Source organism: Alosa sapidissima, chromosome 1, assembly GCF_018492685.1.
Source record: "Alosa sapidissima isolate fAloSap1 chromosome 1, fAloSap1.pri, whole genome shotgun sequence".
Classification (NCBI taxonomy): domain Eukaryota; kingdom Metazoa; phylum Chordata; class Actinopteri; order Clupeiformes; family Clupeidae; genus Alosa; species Alosa sapidissima.
Genome location: NC_055957.1, coordinates 48,017,691 through 48,026,541, shown reverse-complemented (window position 1 = coordinate 48,026,541; position 8,851 = coordinate 48,017,691). Strand labels below are relative to the sequence as shown.

At 41.5% G+C, this 8,851-nt stretch overlaps 1 long non-coding RNA gene across 1 annotated transcript in view; it reads right to left on the bottom strand.

Annotated features, from left to right (window-relative positions):
- LOC121677599 overlaps positions 1-6,172 on the bottom strand; it is a 6,193-nt gene extending 21 nt beyond the window's left edge. Inside the window, exons 1-3 of the long non-coding RNA XR_006021041.1 lie at positions 6,136-6,172; positions 285-362; positions 1-64 (exon numbers count right to left, since the gene is read on the bottom strand). The exon at positions 1-64 is cut by the window's left edge and continues 21 nt beyond it. This is a non-coding gene — a long non-coding RNA (uncharacterized LOC121677599). The remainder of the gene's footprint in view (positions 65-284; positions 363-6,135) is intronic.
- Positions 6,173-8,851: the final 2,679 nt, after the last annotated feature.

The window sequence follows — 8,851 nt, the reverse complement described above, 5'->3', positions numbered from 1 at the left end:
TCATTTCCATGATATTTGGTGCAGTCGTCTTGATGGGCTCTTTCCCTCGCCTCAAGAATCACCTCTGCTCAATTAACAACAACAGAAAGCGCCACCACCCAGGGTAATGAAAGATCTCCCCTGAATATGTGTTGTTAATTCAAACTATCCTTCTTCTGCTTTATTCTAATCCTTCTCCTGCTTTATTACTGGCATATTATTGAGGTACCGATGTTATGACATCTACAAGCTGTTCACTGTAGCCTCTCATAACAAGGTGTGGTTGTGTAACTGTGCATAATTACCCAAAGGGGAGCTCAGCCTCCTCCATTCCTGCCATGACTCATGCATATAGCGTGTAATTTTGCAAGACCGGCAAAATCCTATGGAATAAAGAAAAAGAGGGGGAAATAAGGGGACATAACTTCAAAAGGTTTAATGATACCAGAAATCATCAAAGAGAAGGACTCCCTGAAGGAGTCTGGCCCTTGTTTTCATTTAACATGGTGGCACACAAGGTTGCATTTAAATTGTGACAATATCAGTTTCAACCAGTAGCATCAGTGTGCATCCTTATTTCCGCTAAGGGATATTCCAGTGGCCTACGCTGACATGGCTGTAGAGTATTCTATTTCTAAGACGTACACACACTTAACATATTATGTTACCAAGACAGACTACACCAATGAAGTCACACATATACTGGAACACACACTGCTGAATTTTTATTGACCGTTTTAAAGCTATTTGACAACTCTCTGCTCGGCCATTATCATGCACTGTTCCTTATTAACTGATTAATAGCAGAAACCACGCACAGTGACACAGACAAATGTCTTCCCAAGCCTGTTCAGTGCTTAATATCCAGTGTTTCCAAAGCAATCCTCTGCAAGAGACGTGCTCTCCAGGAGTTAAGATGTTTAAGCTAGGATCAATCGCATTCAATTTATGGGCTGAACTGGGACGGGAATTCCATTAAGTAGCTGGGACAGCTTCCCATTTGCTAACCCAAAAGGGGAACTCCCCTCAGCTTTTTGGGGAGTGAACGGCTCATCCTCTCGTCTGCGAGCGTGAAGCCAAAAGTGCAAAACGATGCCAATGCAATAGACCCGTGGCAAGCAGAGGCAGCTGAGGTGGGTGACGGAACAAAATACACGGGTGGGGCACCCACATCAGACTCTCGCAGAAGCTTCTAGACATTAGGCTGCAGCGTGCTCTTCCATCTCCGCCCCCCACGCCCCCACCACCCCCCCTCACACACACACACAATGCCTTTGATTGTCTAGGCTTTGATCTGGTTCAGACGGCCCGCGTAATGCAGTATTATCTTCCCATCCTCCGTGCTCCAGTTCTGAGAGCCTTTGCTCCCTCGCTCCCCTCCTTCCACGCCGCCATGTGGATTTTGCCGCATTCACCATCCTCTGGGAGACCTAGGTCAGAACCTCACCAATTTGCCTGCCTGAGACACCACTCTTTTGTTCTGTCTCTGTCTACCTACAACAGGTTCACAAGGAATTTGGGGGGAATGTAATTGTCTGTTGTTTTTGCACCTTGTCCACATTTTTTGATTGGCGGCAAATGTTTTATGAATTGAATTATGGCAAGTCAAAGCTGTTATTACTAATTCCATTGCCTGTTATTTTGTGGCTTTGCAAATGTCGTCCCATTCTTAAGTCAGGGTTTTATTGTCTGTTGTTATGTTTAATGTCTCCCTCATTTTTTATGATTGTCATCCCAAAAGGCACGTTATAGTAAATGTCAAGAAGAATAAATCACAGAATTAATCCATATCCTGTTCCCAAAAGTTAACGGGTCTGGACTACAGAAAGTGTTTTGTATAACGTGCAGAGAAGATGCTCCCACTGTATATCCATCTTCCTATCCCTCTAAGGAGTTCATTCTAGAATTAAAAAAGCTGTATGTGTTCCATTACGTGGTCTCATTCTCCAGAATGTGCCAGTATATTTTGTGCAGACTTATGATCACACCACAGCCCTTACTCTGAAGATGAAGGATGACTCAGACTTTGACTGCAGTTGTTAACCACAGCAGACAATGAGTCAGAAGTATTTGAAACGGTGGAGAGGCATGCCTATAGGACATTAAACTCCAGCTTTATCCTTCCCTCAACTCTTTCTCCTTCTGCTCCTATTTATGTGTATTAGTAAAAAAAAACACAGAAAAAACATTGAAGTTTAAATTATAGCCATTTGTGCCTGTCTGTGAATGTGTGCAAAACATCATTTCCCACTGAGAAAAATCCTCAAAGCATTTTGTTGCAACAGCACTGAATGATTAGCCTAAGTGTCCTATTGGACAGCTGGGACCATAGCAATCTAGTATCTGTAAAAATTGTTGCCCCAAGAAGACTAGAGCTAAGAAGGGAGATGGAGTATAGCTGACTGTTGGGTGCTGGATGACCAATGTGCTGGAATGTTTGCGCTAGCAGGGGGTAGACACAGACAGACAAGGACTCATATGGGGAATCCATCTCAAAAAACCGCCTTCCAACAAGGGAAAGGCTTTGAATGCCGAGTCTGTGACCTTGCTGCTGGTGCTGCACATTGCAGAAACATCACCTGTGTGCCATCACTCTGCTCCATGCTACATCAAAGCAAAGCCTGTGTGACTAGACTGGCCTGGATCTATTACAGTATAAAAAGAAAATCTTCGACTTTCTGAAATGAACAGGAGGGAAAAGAGTGGGAGGAGGAGGAATAAGAAGGCAATGGGGCCGCGCATTTCTCAAGCTTAATTAGATAAACAAATGCCTGATTGAGACTTGATGCTGTATTCTAGGCTACACACCAGCTGTTGGGCCCCGTCAGAGCCAGCTGTGTACATGTCTCTTTGTACACTAAATCAAACGTCCCATTGTGCTCGTCTGGAAAACATTAAGAGTTCGGGTGGAGGGAGGGTAGCTTTGATATAAAGGGGAGGAAATGGGTAATGTCCTGGAACCATATCCAACATCCTAATAGGAACTGGTGATTGATAATAAGGAGATTGCCAGATCATCTCTTTCTTTCCCTGTCCTTCTCTCTCTCTGAGACTTTTACAAAAAACAAACACACTTGTTGATGCAATGAACTTGAAAATGGGGTTTCACATGATTATTCTCATTGCGCAACATACAGCGCAGAGAACAGACAGGAATCTCTGGTTTCTGTACTTGCTGGGCTGGTAGCAGCATTGCTTTGAGCTTTTTTCGATCACATGGCAAAATAGACACCACATTTTTGCTGAACCAAAATGGCCACTCATTTGTAGCCACTTGAATGGCTCTACATTGCAAATGCCTTTGGAGCAATCACATAGCTGTCCCACTTCATCAAAAACTCATTCTAAACAAGGAAAACATTTTTTCTTACAAACCTATTTTGTAACACATCAGTTCAACGTGTTGCTTAATCACAGTCATTTTACATTCATTATGCACTTATATTTCTGTTGTCCTGGTTTTAACTATAAACATCCTTCTGACTAAAGAAAAACTAGATGTTTAAGGAAAACCACAAACATCCTGAGAGCAAGGACATGGTTTTGTGTCATCCAGATGGAGGTGCGTGTTTGAGCGTCAACAACACGCCTGGCATACTGGTGAAAGAGGAAAGCAGACAAACAAACAAAACAAAACGAAAGAGTTTGAAGGTTTCTGCCTTCCAAATGAAGTAACAACTGGCTTGCAGGCAGAGAGGCCTCTTGTTCACTGCTGTGTATCAATCATTCGCTTTGAAGCAAGACTGCCCTCCTGTGCGTGGAACATATGAAAGTCAATATTGAGAGCAGCTGGGCATTCGTAACGGACATAACATGCTGTTTATTGGCGGAAGGAAGAAGGGAGACAGATAGGGAGAGCAAGACGAAGAGAGATAAACACAAAGCAGCCTTGGAGAGCTTCTGAGGGCTGGCTGCATACATATCTAAGTAGGTAAATATATTCCGAATGTGGACCCATCTGACTGAGGAAATTTTACATCAATCACCACACGTCTGAAATTAACTGTCGGGGCAGTATCATTTTGATTCCTTCCTGCATTCAGAAATGCATCTGGTTATTTTCTGATAAGAACTGTCTTTACTTGCGCTTGCTTTGGTGCTCTGGAAGCACGGATGTGACATGACATTAATTTAATTACAATGATGGCAAAGACAGCTTCAGATTCATCATTGATTCAGCATTGATTTAATGATGCCTTTGTCGCTTTGATTTAATTCTATTTATTTTCTGTTGCCCTGAATGAGGCTGCTATGAACCAAAACAAATCAAGCTATCTTCAAGGCAGCACTGGCAAAGCTGATCCATATGTTATGAGCAGATTTCCCTACAGTCTATGCTACAATGCATATAAATTCCATAACTTATTTTTCCATGAGTAAGAACAATATAATATTGCTCACTATAGGCAATATATGGAATTGTTAATTAACATTATGATATGGCATGTTAATACTTGTTTTGAGGTTATGAGAGTTAATGTGTTGCAGGTTATTACACCTATATTTCCTCTGAGTTTCTACCACACCATTATATTTCAAATATCTGGAGCTACATTAAAACAGTACTCTGGAGTATTTGCAAACTAGGCTGCTTTATTTATCCTCCAATTTTCAGACTAATTATATGCAAGATATAATTTGTTTTTTAGCTCATTAAACAAACTGATACTTATTTTTATACTGAGATAGTTCAAAACAATGATATATTAATTGTTAAAAAAATGTCATTAATTAGTTCATTATGAAGGCATTTCACCATGTGGTTGGTTACTTTCTAAGAGATTCTGACCAATGAGAAACCAAATAAAACTGATAATAAACATCCAATCCAATTAAACTGACAAATTGTATGCAATGTACTAAAGTACATTTGTTTTTGCTTTTAACAAGCGATGCAAGAAGAAAAACTGTCCTCCAGCCGTACAGCAGAGCGAACAATGCTTTGTTATATACCGTGACTGTAAATTGTTTGTATTACAGAGTTATGGCCATATTGTCTGTGTACCATTTGAAGTTGAGTTTTGCTTATTTAATCTAGGTCAGGTTGAGAGAAGCGATTTGAGCAGTCTGACGCCAGGAGAAAGGCAGAGCTGATTCCAGCGCTCTGTGATGAGGTGGGGAGCACCAAATCCTCTCTAGGTCAAGACAAATCCACCCCAGCTGGATGTTAATCTTCCCGCCATCGCTGAGAGGTTCTATAGTGTGTGTGTGTGTGTGTGAGTGTTTGTGTGGTGTGTGTATGTGTCTTTCTGTCTGTCTGTCTGTGTGTGTGTTTCAAGGGAAAATATATAATGCATTAAAGGCTGTCTGAAAAGCAATCTTTACATAATAATAAAGGCAAAGTGAGCAGGAGGTGTAAGTGGCACTTAAAGGAAAAATCTGGCAAATTGTTACATGGATTTTGATCGCTAGACATCGGCAAGTACTGCCGAAATGGGGGGGGGGGGGGGGACCAAAATCGGTACCGAACTGGACTAGCTGCGGTTAATGGCCAGTACGCCCATGCAGTCAACTTCAATGCTAGGTCTGGGGGCAGCATCTAAACCTCCCTCTTTTGCCTCTTAAAGAGAAACTTGGCAGAATTTCCCCCTCTGCTGGAGAAATTGTGCATTATGCTATTTCAAACTGTGGGAAAAGGTAACGATAAAGCACATGGATTTGTTTACAAGCTAGCTAACAGTTAGCATAAGTTTGGCAGAACTATGTGGATGTTACAACGAGTTTCTTGTTTCTTTCTCTTTCCGGGACAGTCTCAATGTTGCAAGGTTGGTTTTCCGCCTGGGGACGCTAGGCACAGCGGGGAAAGTCACCATTTTCAACGGAGCAGGTCATTTAACCATCCAAATGATTTCTAAACAGGTTTATTACGTTGAAATAGTTGCCAAGGTCTCCTTTAAAGAAGCCCTATGCAGGTCTTGTTATTCCTTCGCTGTGTCTGGGTTTTCGCCTGATTTGGGCTCGCATTTTTCACGACATAGCTCCCCCTGCAGTTTCAGTAGCAAGTGACTGCTACGCTAAACCCCCACTAGCTAGCGAGCTAGCCATCAAGAAACCAAGCTAAACACATACAGGGCTCACAATAAAACGGTCGAGCAAACACATTGACTATCAAACCACATTACAAAAATAAAGTTCACCCAAGGGTAGGCTACTTACAATTTCAGCAGCAACAAAGCCAAGTCGGAGTCCGTTTTGCAGTCTTCTTAGAAACTACAATCTGACTACATTTTCAAGGCACGATTGGATACTTCCGCTGAGTCACATCCGAATGTGTTCGGACCGCGACCAGAAAGTTGCATATTCGTTTTTTCCGCGGAGAAGCACTAGAGGGAGATGAAGCACCAACCAAACGACCCAAAAAGTGTTGTAGAACCATCAGAACGACTCACAACCTGCATAAGTAAGGTCATTTTTGCTAAAATTGCAAAAAGTTGCATAGGGCTTCTTTAACAGACTCAAAATGTCATAAAAATGTCTGTATATGAACTAAGTCCTTACGTGACAAAAACGATCCATTTTCTACTCATTAGCTAGCTTGTAACATGCAAGATTTGGACAGTTTCCATGTAGTTACATAGTTATTATATGATCATAACCATTACAGTGCTCAAAAACCTATTTTTGAGGGGAAAGTTTTCGTCGGCAAAGCCGGCATGAGCTCGACAACTTTCTTGGGCTTTTCTGGAAGCCACTGGTGGAAACTGAGGTAGCCTAGTGACAGTACAAACGGTTCCTTCACAATTAATGGGTTGAAAATCCATTGTTTTGTCACGCAAGGGCCCTGTTCATGTTGCACAGAACTTTCAATGACATTTTGAGTCTGTTAAGAGGCAAAAAGGCAGGTTTAGATGATGCCCCCAGACCTAGCATTGTAGCTGACTGACTTGGAGCAGGCGCGTCGGACTGGGGGTAGCCTAGGCTAAAACCACTACTGATTATAGGGGCCCAAGGGAAGAGGGCCCTTGAAAAGTATGGAATATATTTTATTTTACCTAGGTTGAGGAACATATGGGCCCATCAGGACTGCCCTGACTGGGAGTACTGGCCATTAGCTGCAGCTACTCCAGTTCGGTAGCACTGATTTTGGTAATTGTTTTCCCTATCCTATAAGATTGGCATGTTACAAGGTTTGCCACTAGGACTAATGGAGACCATTAAATGTATAGAATGTCTTGCATGCTTTCACATGCAGCAACAGAAAATTGCATGATTGCATGAAATACAGTGCCATTCATATTTTTATATTACTTCAGTGGAATGCATAGGGGCATAATTCAACCTAATGTTTCCAGCATATCTCTCTCCCCAGACCAGAATAAAAATAAGCAAGAGGGAGAAATATCCATCTTGATTTAGATCACCTTCATGTGCAATTAACAAGGGAGAAGTGGAGTGGGACGTATATCACACAGACACACAGAGAGAGAGAGAGAGAGAGAGAGAGAGAGAGAGAGAGAGAGAGAGAGAGAGAGTATAGGGGATGAGAGAAGCATGAAAAATTCTGTTAAATGTTTTTGCACATTTGTTTTATATTAGCCTAAGTTTTTCCCCTCTGAGATCTGATATGTTGCCCTATCAGTCCTTCATTCTGCAGGGGAGAGCTACATCAGAATTTCCAATATTGTGCATGTTAGAAGTCAGACCTAATGAGACCCTGTTAATCACTGTGGCCTTGCCATTAAGTAGGAAGGGGGTTTAAATAGTAAATGCCATGAAGCATTCAATCAAATAAACATGAAAACATGCTTTGAGTTTTCTGGTCTGCGTTATAAGTTAAGTATGCAACAACTTGTGAGGGCATGGGGGCGATTGGGGATTGGGGATGGCAATACACATGACATCAAACAAGCCCAGCATTTTTCTTCAGCAAGCGAAGCTCATGAGTTGGAGGGAACTATATGGATTTCTATGCAACGTCACGAAAACATGCGTGCGCAACCAAGAGGCAGAAAGCACCATAGAACAGCATAGAGCAATGCAAAAGAGCAAAAGAATAAAATGAGTTTTTGTGCTGAAAACTGCACCAATTCGAAATCACGATGGTTAGAAAATGTTAAATATGTTCAATATCCCTAATGGAATGCATGTCTTCGCCAAAAATGACAAAATACGTATATTAATAATGCAAATGAACGTCAAACTTTGAAATATAGTCTGAAATGAGATGTTATTATCATTGAGACAACAGGGGTATACAAAAAAATCCGATTGTAGCTTACAGCAGCTGACTATTTAGGTTTAGTTTATAAGGTTGTGGACGGCCACCAAGCGTCTTCTGCCCATAGACTGCCTCACGGCTGCGCGCGCATCTAGTTTTGTTGGTAAACAATAATTTTTACATGTATTTTTCGTATGATTTTCTAGGCAGTTGATTTCATCTTATCTGACTTTCTGATAAGCTAAGAAGGCCTACTCTGAAACCTTGACAGTGATCAAGACTGCATTATTGAAAAGCTGAGATTCCAGGCTTTCAGAAAAGGTATGGTAGCCTTTGCCACTTTTTCGGACCAACCCCTCTGGCTCACGGACGCTTAATGAACACATTTCAAAGTTACACAACAGCGCCATCTTCAGTTTTTCAAAGTAAAGTACAGTTTTACAACGAAGGGACCAGGGGCTCTGGAAGGGATCCTTTCCTAAGTGGGAAGGAAACGAATACAAGGATACAAGGAACAAAGAGGTTTATTTGTCATATAGCCTACATAGAAACACTAACGTAAAGCATAGTGAAATTTGGTGTTCAGCTTGGTGAATAGGCTACATATAGGCTATATAATTTATACTTTAATGAATAATAATAAAATGTATAACTTATAAAAGCCCGTTTTTATTGCTGATATCATTCACATGACATCTTAAGGTATGCTTAGAT